General features: G+C 41.5%; 1 protein-coding gene across 14 annotated transcripts in view; it reads right to left on the reverse strand.

Annotated features, from left to right (window-relative positions):
- The window catches only part of MAPKAP1 (MAPK associated protein 1), a 246,546-nt gene extending 235,836 nt beyond the window's left edge, over positions 1-10,710 (reverse strand). For 4 of the 14 annotated variants that reach the window (XM_043565347.1, XM_043565342.1, XM_043565340.1 and 1 more), the window contains exons 1-2: positions 10,411-10,664; positions 8,486-8,547 (exon numbers count right to left, since the gene is read on the reverse strand). The gene's annotated coding sequence lies outside the window, so the exon portion shown is untranslated. Of the gene's footprint in view, positions 1-8,485; positions 8,548-10,410 lie in introns of those variants that run through there. The other 10 variants (XM_043565344.1, XM_043565337.1, XM_043565350.1 and 7 more) reach the window with 9 other exon arrangements.
- Between the last annotated feature and the right edge of the window lie 4,368 nt (positions 10,711-15,078).

Below are 15,078 nucleotides of genomic sequence, written 5' to 3' on the forward strand. Positions count from 1 at the left end.
TGGAGCCTGCTTCAGATTCTCTCTCTCTCTCTCTCTCTCTCTCTCTGCTCTTACCCTGCTCGCACTGTCTCTCTCTCTCTCTCTCTCTCTCTCTCTCTCTCTCTCTCTCTCAAAAACAAATAAATGTTAAAAAAAAAAAAAAAAAAAGAAGCTAAACTACTACCACAGTGGCTAACACCGTGCTCCTTAACTGGAAAGAGCAGAAAAGGTACATATAATGCAAATTACAAACATTATAGTCAAGTCATGCACTGGAGTAAAAAGAAGAAAATCATTTTTTTGCGGATCCCTACCCCACTCCCCAAAAAAAGGTTAGACACACTTGATAGAAATGCCGCTTACTCCAAATAGTTCACCAAGTGAAGGTTGCTATGAAATACTTCAAATTCCATAAGCACTCAGGACTGCAAAGGCCGTGAGAAGAGAATGTTCCAAGCACAGACTAATGGACAGAGGTACAAATGAAATAAACCCTGATGCATGATGACTATCTAAAGAAGTCCAAACTGAAGACTGAATATATTTGTTCCAAAGTTATTTACCAAGCTTCAATTTCTGAAACATGTTCAAAATACTTAACATATTTTATAAGTCTCCAGTGTAAATGACAGACATTTGTTATTCAAGATAACTAAATAGTTTCCTTCACCTAGTTTAGGATATGTTAAATATCTATCACATTTCAGACTTAGTTTTTGTATTTCGGATTTTTTTTTTTCATACTAACAGTTTTATATCTTATCATGTATTTGTTGCCTCTGCTAATGAGAATACAGGTTCTACCAACTCAGAATATTTATTATCATTTTGGGGATGTAACCACCCTTTTAATTTGGTTCACATTTTAACTCAGCAACTTTAATCCAGCGATCATAGCTTCATTAGCTTATAAACAAACTGTTTCTCAGGTAAACTGAATTGCCCCACATCAGGAACTTAAGCAAATAAATAAGTACAAAAACGGCAGAGATTATAAATTAGGGCAGACAAATCTGTATCTAGCCCCACGCCGGTAAAGAGCATTCTATCAATATAGTGAAATGCTAATCTCCTAATTAACAACCTAATTAGGTAATTATGGCTTTGCAGAGGGATGCCGAAATGAAATATGACAACATGGTCACCTCTTTATATGGCACCTGTGGGCCTTTTCAGCTGTCATTGCATAGAGTGCAATATCAATTTGAACAGATGACAAAGTGCTGTCATTTTTCATTCTGATAATATACAGAATGCTTTGGACAGAAGCAGTTTACAAAAAGAAACATCTTGCCTGGTATTTTCCTAATTTAAATATGCTCAAATACATCGTTAAATTTTCTGCATGTTTTTTATATTGCATATAGGAGAATTACATGTACAACAGCAATGACAACAAAAACCCTAACTGGCCATCTTGCTGATCTGTATGTGCAGAAACTATTGCTATTTCTATTATGGAATAGATGGCAATCAGAAAAGTACCAATTCGTCATGACATTCTAATATTCATACTTTTTTAATACTGTTATCAGGAGAATTAAAACCCAAACTTTGACCTTTAATTTTTTCTTAAAAAAGTGAGAAAGTCACACATACAATTTCCCATACCAATAAAGCACTTCCCAGTACAGAAGCATTTAGTTCACATGAAAGCTCTACATACCAATGTCCAGCTCCCAGATATAGGAGTGTTCTCTCTCTGAAAGACAGCTGTCACAGGGCTACCATTGTCCCACTGGTCACTGAAGAGGTGATAGTAGCACTAGGACACTGGTACCACCAACACAAATGCAACTCTTCTTCCATGATAATAATGTCTTACGCAGGATTTGCGGGGAAGAGAGAAAGGCTAGCCTGGGAATCTCCACATCATTTATGTCAAGATACGTAAAACCATATTCTAAACATAAAACAACTGAGGTCAAAACTTGAAAATACAATGCATTTAGAAGTTCAGATCACCTGCATTAGTGAAAATTTTTGATGGAATGATTTTCCCTGGTTCTACTCAAATTTCTTAGTATCAGGCTGAAACTAAAATGATTTTTCTATTAAAAAAATCAGAATACTTTGGAAAACAGAAAAAAGCATAAAGACCTATAATCTGACCACCTATTTCTTCTTTTCCCTTGCATATATGTTTGACATAATTGAGATCATAATTTGTATAATTTTGGGGCACCTGGGTGACTCAGTCGGTTGAGCGTCCGACTTCGGCTCAGGTCATGATCTCACAGTTGACGAGTTCAAGCCCAGCGTTGGGCTCTGTACTGACAGCTCAGAGCCTGGAGCCTGCTTCCAATTCTGTGTCTCCCTCTCTCTCTGCCTCTCCCCTGCTCATGCTCTGTCTCTATCTCAAAAATAAAGATAAACATTTAAAAAATAAATAAATAAATAATTTGTATAATTTTATAGCCTTTTCCCACCATATGTTACATGATGAGCATATTACTATGTCACTAAAATTCTTCTAAAACATCTAAGATGACTGCACAATATTTCCACCGATTGGCTTTTCCATAATTTCTCTTTGTTGGCTACTAAAGTGGTTTCTAATTTTTGCTATTTTAAGTACTGCTACAGTGAACATCTTTCAACATAAATATTTTTCTACATTTCTGATTATTTCTTTAATAAAAATTTCTAAAAACAGAATTACAAGTTCAAAAGGCTTGCGTGACTTATTTTTTTAAACTTGGATAAATAATGCCAAAGTTCTCTCCAGAAAATTTTCACCAATTTATATTCCCACTAGCAACATATGAGTAAGCAATCACCACCAATCTCTGCTTTCAATAAGTATTACTATTAGAGGTGTTTTTTTTTTTTTTTTTTAAGTTTATTTATTTTGAGAGAGAGAGCGAGAGCGAGCTGAGTGGGGAGAGGCAGAGACAGGGAAAGAGAGAATCCCAAGCTGGCTCCATGCTGCCAGTATGGAGCCCGATACGGGCCTGGAAGTCAAGGAAAGTGAGATCATTATCTGAGCCAAAATCAAGAGTCAGACGCTCAAGCGATTGTGCCACCAGGATGCCCCAATTATTATTAGAGCTTTATTAAACCTTTAAGCTTCATGTTATAAGATTATACCTGTAACCAAATACTTTCACTGTATAATGAGTAATAACTTTCTGTAAGCATTAAGTTTAAATAAGTAAGAAGGGCTGTGTTGATGACCATCCCAAAACAAGGGCCAGTTCCAACATCCAAATCCAGAATAGCATGTAATAGTGACAAAAGCATTGTATTTAGAGTGAAAAAACAAAGGTTTGCACCCTAGCTTTGTCATTATCAGATCTCTGCCTTCAATCGCTCTACTTCCAAAGCTTCAGTTTCAGCATTAGGACAGAGACAAGGAGAACATGATATCCCTTGTTTTAACAACTTCCATGGGTAGTCATGGGCACACACACATAAAGGTAATATAAGCAATGGAAGTGCTTATCGTTATTCAACAGATCAATTCATTTAATCTAAATAGATCATTTAACCTTCCACCTGGAAAGAGCATACTGAAACCCTTCCCCAACAGTGCACGGTTGGTAGGTGCATTAATTCACAAAGCACAGGTAGAAATGAACAAGATTAATCTCACGATCCAGACACGAAAACGAGTCTCATTTCTTCACAACCACTCCGAGTCATTTCTTGTTACACTATACTAACACTGGAATGTGTTATACCCCTGAATGTACCCATACCTCTCCAGAAGCACCAGAGAACCAGGTACTTACTTACGTTGTTTCAGTTAACCATCACCACTACCATATGTTGAGACCAGCACTATTATCCTCATTTTGCAGAATGTCCAGGTCACACAGGGAATACCTGGCAGAGCCAGCATTCAAATACAGGGGGGTGGGACTCTAAAGCCCCGCCTCACATTGATTCAAGCCTGCACCTCAGTTCTTTGTTAGTCTCCTTTACGTCAACAAGTGAAGTTCAGATTTAAAATTTAACCATTTTTAAGGGCACCTGGGTACATCAGTTGGTTAAACGTCTGACTTCGGCTCAGGTCACGATCTCACGGTTCGTGGGTTCAAGCCCCGCGTGGGGCTCTGTGCTAAAAGCTCAGAGCCTGAAGCCCGCTTCGGGATCTGTGTGTCCCTCTATCTCGGCCCCTCCTGTGCTCATGCTCTGTCTCTCAAAAACAAATAAATGTTAAAAAAAAGTTTTTTTTTAATTTACTGTTTTAAAAAGAAAACCATTCCTTTGAACAATTTTCTACCAATTTCTCTGCTGAAAGAGTACTTACTTATAATATAGTATCTTAAAATGTGTCCGTAGGGAAATTAAAAAATGTTATTTTTTTGAAGTTTTACACATTCAGTCCATTTCGTCTGCATCAGTAATAAAAGCATAGGATAGGATACAAATCTAACACTGCATATATTTGGGGTAAATGTGATAGAATATGCAATTTATTTCACAAGCAATTACTATAATCTAATTCCAGTAGTTATTCTAGTACCTCCTTGGCTGTTTCCAGAATTTAAGTTTTGTTGTTTAAGTGGTTTCTCCCATTTTTCTCAATTTCAATTACTTAAAACTGTTCTCTTCTTTGGGTCCAAATTTTGTGTTTCCTATATTAAATCTGTTTCCTCTATATATCTACACCACTGCCAACTAGAGATAATAAATTTTGAGTGACTGGTCAGGATTTATTTTCATTTTTATATTCTATGTTATTTCCTTATACAATAGAGTATGAATGAAAACAGTATCTAGAAGACCAATCTTTCTTCTATTTTCACCTTGTAGAAGCTGGGTATTAAAACAAAAATAAATTAAACTCTTGGGCTAGGAACTCCCTGGCCATATTTCTCTCACTATGCTGGGTATCCCTATGCCCCCTTTCAATCTTGTGTATACATAGTCAACAAAACACTGTATGCACTTGGGAAGCACCTGGCCTGTCAAGGTCCATTCCCAGAATTAGTGATGAATAAAGAATGGAGGGAAAAGCTGAGCAGTAGCTCCCTACCTACTGTTAAGGGAAGAGGAAGAGGAACCATATTTTTAGATTTGAACCATTGTCCATGGGGATCTGCCAGTAATCAGTTGTATGACTTTAAGAGTGTCAATTAGGATCAGGAAGCTTGGCATCCTGAAAAGACCTGAGCAAGACTTGAGTTGAGGTCCTCATTATCATCCAGATGGAAAAAAGATACAAGGATTTGTAAATGACTTGACAAAATCCAAAGGCTGTTAGTGGTATATTATATTCAGAGTTCAAGTCCCTCTCAATCTGGTGCACTTTCTACTAAACTGTAATTTAGTAGGCATCAGTTTCTTCATCTTAAAAGGTTATGATTACCCACCTTGTTCACTTCCCATACTGTAGAAAAGACCAAAAGATACAAGAATCTGGTAGCATCTAACGTGCTAAGAGCACTGGGGTGCCTGGGTGGCTCAGTTGGTTAAGCATCCAACTCTTGATTTTGGCTCAGGTTCTAGGAAATTAAGCTCCATGCTCTTAGCCCAGAGCCTACTTGGGATTTTCCTTCTCCCTCTCTCTGCCCCTCCCCCACTCGCTCACGCTCCCTCTGCGCGTGCGCACATGCTCTCTCTCAAAATAAACAAACAAATAAACAAACTTCAAATGCTAACAGCACAAATCAAAAGTATTACCAAGTCTTGCCCTCATCCAAACCCTATCACTCCTGAAAATTAGCCTGATTATATAATGAAAGCATTCAAACTGTCACTTCCCCAAAGATATCAGTATGAGTCAATTACAACACACTTTTAATCTGGCAATTTACCAGTAGCCTTCTGATCAATAATCATTACATGTGTTGTACCTCCTACTTTGAACAGTGGGTACCAAAATGTCAGCCGTCAGGCAGATCAGAGTTTATAATCAGACAATCTAGTACTTACTGTACATAGCCCACAAATGTGTTTTGGTATATACAATTAGTTCTTAAATAGCAAATTTTAGAACTAAATACATTAAAATCCAGATTTTCAGCATCTCCCGAATGCTCAGCAAGAATACTATCCCTCAAAAAAAAAAAAAAAAAAAGAACATTATCCATTATCCCCCACTGGGATTAAAACAAAAACCTTTAAAAATTAAAAAATAAATAAATAAAAATATTATCTCTCAGAAGATCCAAGGAAACCAGATCCGCTTCCTCACATAGCAACAAGCAAGTGGAACTGAGCCGCGACTGCTTCAGACTGGTCACATGCAATTCACCAAGGTCTGTCCTACTCTTTATCGTGGGCACTTGAGCCGGAGATCCCTGAGGTATATGCTCAAAAGAGAACTAATATTTGTTTACTCTTTTTTGGCCAACATTTTTCTGGTGTTATCATTCACTAGCTATGTGATTCGGGCAATATATTTAACCACTAAGCCTCAGGTTGCTCATGTGTTCAGTGGGGGTAACACCACCTATGTCACAGAACCACAAAGATTGAAGGAAATAAGGGATACAAAAACATTCAACGAGCGGCCCCTGGGTGGCTCTGTCAGCTGAGCATCAGACTCTTGATTTCAGCTTAGGTCATGAGCTCACAGTTCATGAGTTCAAGCCCTGCATCAGGCTCTGCGCTGACAGCACAGGGCCTCCTTGAAATTCTCTCTCTTTCCCTCTGCCCCTCCTCCGCTCACACATGCACACTCTCTCTCTTTCTCAAAATAAATGAAACATTAAAAAAAAATTAATAATGACTAAAATGTAAGTGTTCAATTATTAAGTTTAGCACAAACTGAAATATGCTAACTTTTGAGTCAAAACTTCTAAAAAAAACCCTCAAATTCACAGAAAACACAAGGTCAGAGCTCCTCCCATGGGGGAAAAATGCAATGTGACAGAATTCCTAGTGATATAATAATTTGGTATCTATGGCTATGTCCTTAAAAATAAGGCCTATACTGGGGCGCCTGGGTGGCACAGTCGGTTAAGCGTCCGACTTCAGCCAGGTCATGATCTCTTGGTCCGTGAGTTCGAGCCCCGTGTCAGGCTCTGGGCTGATGGCTCGGAGCCTGGAGCCTGTTTCCGATTCTGTGTCTCCCTCTCTCTCTGCCCCACCCCCGTTCATGCTCTGTCTCTCTCTGTCCCAAAAATAAATAAACGTTGAAAAAAAAAATTAAAAAAAAAAAAAGGCCTATACATACAAATAACAGATTTCCAACAAATTCTCTTACCCTGATATAAATATATATATTATATATTATAAATATATATATTATATATATTATAATAAATGATATATATAAATATATATAAATCCACTGCACTGCAAGTTTCTAAAGTCTTCAGTCATGAGTCAACAAACAAAACAAGCCCTCCCCCCCCCCCCCACACACAAAGAAATATATTTAACGTGACGGATGAGACCATGAGCTTCAGCAGTGGCCACATTCATTCTTCATTAGCCCTGCTGCCTCACATAATGAAGGCACACTGAAGCTACGGCTCAAGGGCTAGCATCTCTCTGATGTCTCTTCAGAGGGTCCCCGTCCACATCACAAAGAAGAGTGAAGATACCAAAGTCTAGCAGATAATCCCCTCTACTCACAGCTCCAACACATGCATAAACTCAGGGAATTTCTTTAACTTTTCTGCGCTCTAGTTTCCTCACCTGTAAGATCAGGATGCTAATGACACGCTTTTGTACAGGAAAGAGATAATGCACTTAACACAATGCTGGCACAAAGTGCTCGTTAGCCACCATCATCAGTGTTCCCTCCTTTGTGCGTTACAGGACCCTGTGCGGCAGCTATCATAGGAGCTATAGTACTTTACTATAGTTCACTGGCACCTACTTCCGTCTCCCCCACTGGAATGTCAACCATCTCAGACTGGGCACCTGGTTTTATTTCTCTTTGCCTCCCCAGGGTCTTACGATTTCCCTCTCACTGCTGAGTGAATCATAAGATTCTCAAAGCATTTAACTGCAAAACTTCTGAGCAGAAACTGGACATTAGCTCTCTTAACTGATACTGAAGCCCTCACTAATTCTGACCCCCTCCTGACCCCCCAATTTACCTCCCCACTAAAAGAAGCAATGGCTTTATTTAGTCTGGTCTACTCACCACTCTAAAACCATCACATGCATTTCATCTTTGCATTGCACAGCTATCATTTCAGGGGCCCTCATATCAGGCAGGCCCTTTATCCACATTAGCTCATTAAACATTCTCCCTAATCCAACCCATACTGGAGGAAAATAATGATTAGAACTAAGAAACTTGCCAAAGGTGAAGGAGTAAGAGGAGGGACAAGGAACTGAATCCAGAGTCCAGATTATTCTCTATAGAAGGTATTCCATGCTCATATTCAAAGTTGAACTGACCCACCTATCACCTTCTTGCCTTGGAAGATCAGTCTTCTCCACATTTAAAGGACTCGCTGTACCATTCATTTTGACATTCATAGTTTTTTCTCTTGTACTTTTTTCAATATGTACTTGCATATAGAGTGTTACGTTATGCGAAAGAAGGCAAAACACATAATGAAAAAAAAGCACAGATGTAGGACATCAGACAGACCTGGGTTTGAATCGTGTCTCTGTTTCGTACCAGATGTGTAATTTATCCTGAGTCTTCCTAATCTGTAAATTGAGGTTAAAATCATTAAATAAGAGAAACCAATAAATAGTTTCAGTACACAGTAAAAGAAAACTTAGTTAACCCTACATTATGAAGCACTACCTGACCACAGCACACTCCTCAAAAGCTAATGACCTACCCCCTTTCTGTGATATCACAGTATCACAGAATGAACCTTCACACAGTGCACTTATCACTCTATCTTGGAATTATTTCCTTATCTCTCTCTCTCTCTCACTAAATTGAGCTCCTTGCAGGCAAGGACTGAGCCTTATTTATCTATAAGCTGTCTAGCACAGTACCTGCCATACACACACACACACACACACACTCAGTATATGTTTGCTAAATGAAATTACTGCAGATATAATGAATGTTTATAGGATTCCAGAAAAAGAAATCGTTTTCAACTGGGGTTGTCTCCACTTGGTTGAGGGAGACCAATTTCGGCTGGGCCCAGGGTAACATCTCAATAGGTGGGGACAGAAAAGGAGAAACCTAGGCAGAAAGAATGTCCTACAAAAAACAAACAAACAAACAAACAAAAAACAATGGACACAGAGAAAAACAAGGGCGATTTGAGGTCGTGCTTATCTAAAGTAAAGGATCAGGGGCGCCTGGGTGGCGCAGTCGGTTGAGCGTCCGACTTCAGCCAGGTCACGATCTCGCGGTCCGTGAGTTCGAGCCCCGCGTCAGGCTCTGGGCTGATGGCTCAGAGCCTGGAGCCTGTTTCTGATTCTGTGTCTCCCTCTCTCTCTGCCCCTCCCCTGTTCATGCTCTGTCTCTCTCTGTCCCCAAAATAAATAAACGTTGAAAAAAAAAAATTTTTAAAGTAAAGGATCAAGGTAGGGAATTACGGAAGGAGGGAAGGAGACTTTTTCAAGCGTAGCTGGAGCCAGATCAAGAGGTATAGAGGAATGTGAGTACACTATGGCACACAGCAGTTGAAAGCAGACCGGAGCACAAAGCTAAATGACAATGGGGCCACCAGCATGCCTCACAGGCCCTAGCAAACCTGCAAGTGTGTAAACTGAAAAAGATGAACACAATTATCAATGCTTCATAGAGAACTCTTTCAGCATTTATTAAGCACCTTGTGTGGACTCAAAGGATGAGGAATATAACATGGTGCCAACTTTTCCTGTTCCACTAAGTTTTTAAATTAGTAATCCACCCCTTTTGCTTGTGAAAAATAGAATGAGAACGATCACTTTGTTTTAACCGACGTGATTTGTGACATGATTCTTTGCACACTGCTAAGTACTGTGTGACAGGCTTCAAAAATTATTTGCATTCATTAGGAATAAAATTTTAACCAATTTCTGAGTCAACGTTTGGGTCTCTGCTTAAAGTAATACTCTTGTTTAAACTACATTTTTTTTTTCTTAGCCTTAACCAGATCTAGAAGACTCTGCCACTAAGTCCCAGCAGGATTCCAGCTAGAAAATAAAGTTTTGTGGGCTGCTTACCCCTTTAGGAAACTGGGGAGAAGAGGCGCTAGGAATCAGGGACCACACAGACAATGCTTTAAAAAGTTAATTTTCGTGTTATGAAGATTAGGATGCCTAGATGTTGCCAAGTGGTGGGGCCAGAAACTGCCCGAGCCAACCCATCCCCCTCCCAACTCCAGCCAGTCCACAGGCTTCTCCTCCCCCAATCACACACCCAGCTGTCAGGCTCACGGCAGCCTCCAGTTATGGAAAGGACCAGGAAACGAATGCTGACTGTGGAAGACTGATCAAGGGCCAGGCGGACTACCCTTCGGGGCAGCACCCGGAGCCTAGGAGTGAGGAGGACCGCCAGGCTCCACGGGTGGGCTGACGGGAGAGTGAGCGACGGAGCTAGTGGCCTGGGGCAACCTTTACCTGAAGCAGCTGCCACTCTACGGGCCGGGTGGGCCCCGGGACACGGTCCTGAGGGAAGAGCCCGGCTTCCCCGCGCCTCCCGGCCCCTGCCCAGGGCTCCTCACTCTCGGACTCCTTGGGGACTGGCGCTCTTCCCGGCCGGCTCAATTGCCGCTTTCCCAGCTCGCCCTCATGCCCCCAGCGCTCGCCGCCGCCGGCCGGCCGAGCAGCAGCCCTGTTGCCCCCGAGCCGCGCCACGACCCGGAACTGCACCCCGCGTACCGGAAGTCCCCGACCGGGGGGGGGGGAAGCAGCTGGCTGGGGATGCAGTGCGCAAGCCCCAGAGCAAGGAGTTAAGCCCTCCCGGGGGGCGGGGCCGAACGAAACGACGTACGCATGCGCTGCACTTCTGCGGTCTGGCTAAGGCCTGAGTCAGAGATCAGCTGGGAATGTAGCGCAGGCACCCGTCTGTGGATTTTCGTCGGATAGAAATCAACATTAGCATTCTCTTTCAAAAGTCCTCCATTCACCCAGAAATGAGTTATGAGGCAGTTTGCGTCTGGGTCACAAAGGCTGAGGACTTGGGTTCAGATGCCAAGTGTAACTAGTGTATTCTCGGAAAAGACACCTCTCAGACTCAGTTCTCTCATCCGTACAATAGATCCAACTTTAGAGTCTTCCTGTGAGAATCGAAAGGGATGAAGCTTTTAAAGCGCTGAGCCCAGTGCCTGACACAGAAATACCTAGTAAACATTAGTCATTACCTTTGTTATCTGCAAAATGGAAAGAATTCTCTTCCTCAAGAACTGCAGGTCTCAACTATACTTCCACAAAAATAAATGAAAAAAAAAATCTTTTTTAAGAACTGAAGGGAGGTTTCCACGAGGTAAGAGGGCTGGCACGGAACAAGAGCTCACCGTTGGAAGTCTCTCCCGACAGAATCAATGGGGGAAGCCACGGTGAAGGGAAAGAAGGACCCAAGTGGTGCAGTGATACGTTCTCTCTCCTGAGAAAGTCCAGAACGCCTCTCAAAAATGAGGCTTGGCAAAAGAAAAAGAAAAAAAAAACAAATCAAGGCTGAATTTCAGCCCTGGGGCATCATTACACAAGATTAAAGTCACTAACGAATACACCATGGATCCTCCCCCATCTATTCAAATATGTGATTGATCTGGCTTATACAGAGAAAAAAACACCAAAAAAAGCACCTTAAGATCCAAACGTGCTCTTGCACACACACCACCACAGTTCCGTTGGGGACCAGTTGGAGGCACTCGACTAAGCAACGTGTGTGAACAAGGTTTGAAAATCCGAGGTCACCAGGTCCCCTCCTAAATATTAATCTTCATTTTCACGTCCCTTTTGAGCTCTGGCCTGAAGCACAGCTGCTGTTTGTCCCTCAGACACATAAAACTCAACCTATCTAAAACTGAAATCAACTGGACCCCCTAAGGTTTTACAGGTTCTAAGGAACTGTATCTCTTGCAAGTTTTGTGACTTCATTCTCCAAACACCCCCTCTAAATTTCCTTATCTGTAAAATGGAATGACAAAAGTCCTAACTAACTTCATTGGGTTGTCAGGAGGATTAATGAATTAATGCATAAACTCACACAGAATAGAGCCTGGCACATAGCTAGTCAGTAAACAGATACTTACTGAGTGCCTATGTATTAAGTTTATCCCAGGCACCGGAGGTTCAATGGTGAAAAAAACAGACGAGGATTCCACCCTCATGAAACTTACAGTCAAGTTTGATTGAATTTGAAAGAGTAGGCAAGTTGGAAGGCAGGGAAGTATAAGATTTCAAGGACAATGTTGGGGACCCCCCCCCCGAGAATGGAGTCTCTGAATTTATTGGTAATACTAATATAATGGTTTGTGTGATTGTTCTAAAACTGTTAGTTTCAAAAGTCAAGATACAGGCACACAAAAGAGTAAGCAATTGGGTTAATCTAAGGAAGTTTTGCCATACAGGTGTGTGTGTGGGGGGGGGGGTCAATAATTTAAGACTTAGCTTTTTAAGAGTGCTTTAAAAAGGGGCACCTGGCTGGCTCAATAGGTCAGCATTCAACTCTTGATCTCAGGGTTGTGGGTTTGAGCCCCAAGTTAGGTGTAGAGATTATTTAAAAATAAAATTTTTAGGGGCACCTGGGTGGCTCAGTCAGTTAAGCATCCAATTCTTGATTTTGGCTCAGGTCATGATTTCGCTGTTCGTGAGATGGAGCCCCATGTGGAGCTCTGTGTTGACATCACAGAGCCTGCTTGGGATTCTCTTTCTCCCTCTCTTTCTACTGCTCCCCCCCCTTCTCAAAATAAATAAACTTAAAAAAAAAGAAAAAGAAAAAAGTAAATATTTTTTGAAAATTTTAAACATTTATTTATTTTTGAGAGATGGAGAGAGACAGAGCATGAGTGGGGGAGGGGCAGAGAGAGAGGGAGCGGCAGAATCTGAATCAGGCTCTAGGCTCTGAGCTGTCAGCCCAGAGCCCAACATGGGGCTCGAACCCACAGACTGCGAGATCAGGACCTGAGCTGAAGTTGGACGCTCAACCAGCGGAGTCACCCAGGTACCCCCAAAAGTAAATTATTTTTAAAAAATGGTGTGCCTCCTTTTGGGATGAGCACGGGTGTTGTATGGAAACCAATTTGTCAATAAATTTCATAATTAAAAAAAAAATAGTGTGCCTGGGTGGCTCAGTCGGTTAAGCAGCCAACTCAATCTCAGCTCAGGTTTTGATCTCAGTGTCATGAGTTCAAGCCCCGCATTGGGCTCTGTGCTGCACGCCCCCTCCCCTGCCCCCGCAAAAGTGCTTAAAACAAAGGGCCACAGAATGGATGCTGGATAGGTAAATAGGAGAATTCCAGAAAGGCTCATGTCACTGGCCTGCAGGTCCTAGAACATATGCAATGGAGGTCACTAATGGACTAAGGCACAAAAATGGAGGTTATCCTCAGGGATGTCTATCTTCATAACCTCAGATGAAGGGCCATGTGAGAGTGAGGTCCTGGCTGAAGTAGAATGGAAGAAAAAGTTATTGAAAGTGAGACAAAGAACTGAGATGCCATGTGGACCCCAGGATGATGAATAGACATAGGGTGAAAAGGAAACTGACTGGAATGGCGTCGGGAAGGTTGGTAGATCAAGAGGAAAGAGGACAGACCAACCATATGGTTTAGCCTCTAAGAAGTGGGAATAGGAGTGGCATTACAAAGGAAAGCATACATTGACCTCTCTCCTGGCCCAGGAGTACATGGGGGTAGGACCATGACAGCTGACAAACAGAAAAATTATATTTTTACAACACATTGGTGGGGCTGGACCAGGGGCCCGCTGGGAGACTCCAGTAGACAGGAGGGCAGAGGAACCAGTACTTCAGCACACCCATGACAATCAGGTTTCATAGACTTCAGTTCCAACTGGAAAGGAGGCCATGGTAGAGTTCCTTTTCTTCCAGTCCCCAGGACCGGAACACGGGAAATGGACAGAGGTTCAAAGACACCCTTTGGCTATGTGGGCTTCAATAAGTTATTTGTCTTCTCTACATCTCAGTTCCTTCATCTAGGTTGTTGTGAGGATTCAATGAGGTGATGTGTGGACACTGCTTAGAACATTGTCTGGCATACAGAAAGTGTTCTGTAAATGCCAGCTCTGATGGCATGGCACACAAAGATGGGCAGGTCCCTTGTGCATTTGCTTCCTTATTTCCTGCTCAAACCTCAGTTGCCCTATCCCCTTCCACTCAGTAAACTCCCCTTCTTCCTCCTCCTTCTCCTTCCCTCCTCCTTCCCCCATCTTCCTTCACCTCCTCCTTCTTCTTCGTGGCTTAAAGCAACAACCATTTATTATTTCTTATAATTTTGTGGGTTGGTGGGCAGTTCTTCTGCCAGTCTTGCCTTCCGGTCAATGGCAGCCAGAATGGTTGGAAGGCCTAAGACGGCTGCAGATGTTCCTCAGGGCACCTTGTATCCTCTCTAGTGGCTATCTTAGTTTCTAGACAACATGTGGCAATATTATAAAAGGATAAACTCCAATGTGCTTTTAAAACACACACACACACACACACACACACACACACACAATTAGAACTATTTCTAAGTATAGTCTATTCATTCGTGAAGACCCAAGTCACATACTGCTTCCTCCAGGAAGCTTTCCCAGATAACTTCTCCCTATTAGGCCACACAAAGAGCCTCATTCTCTGTGTTCAACATTTATCACATTTTCTGTTCTTTCAGTATACATCTATCCCCTTGACAGTCCATAAGGAAAGGAATGTTTGTTATTTCTTTTTCTACACTAAAATCTTAAAACACTATAAACAGTTGATAAAATGCATATTAAATGAAAAGATGCTCAAAACACACACATGAATTGAAACAATTGAAAATCTTATTCTGTATAAGCAGAATTTGCACATGGAAAATACCACTTTGCCAAGCCTATGACAACAAGCTAAGAGTAAACATAATCGGATGAAAGTAATGCTCTTTCAAGCCCTGCCAGAGCTGTGGGAAAACAGAAGCACCTTCTAGTTTCTCTGCAAATGTGTGTTCTTAATATTTTATATATGTGAATATGTTTCCCTGCTATTTCCCCAATTTTGGTTTCCTCTCCTTTTGAAATATATTTTTTCCTCCCATAGGGAAAACATAGGCATTTATACTCTTATGGTACAAAGCAATTTCA

Source organism: Prionailurus bengalensis, chromosome D4 (assembly GCF_016509475.1).
Source record: "Prionailurus bengalensis isolate Pbe53 chromosome D4, Fcat_Pben_1.1_paternal_pri, whole genome shotgun sequence".
Lineage (NCBI taxonomy): Eukaryota > Metazoa > Chordata > Mammalia > Carnivora > Felidae > Prionailurus > Prionailurus bengalensis.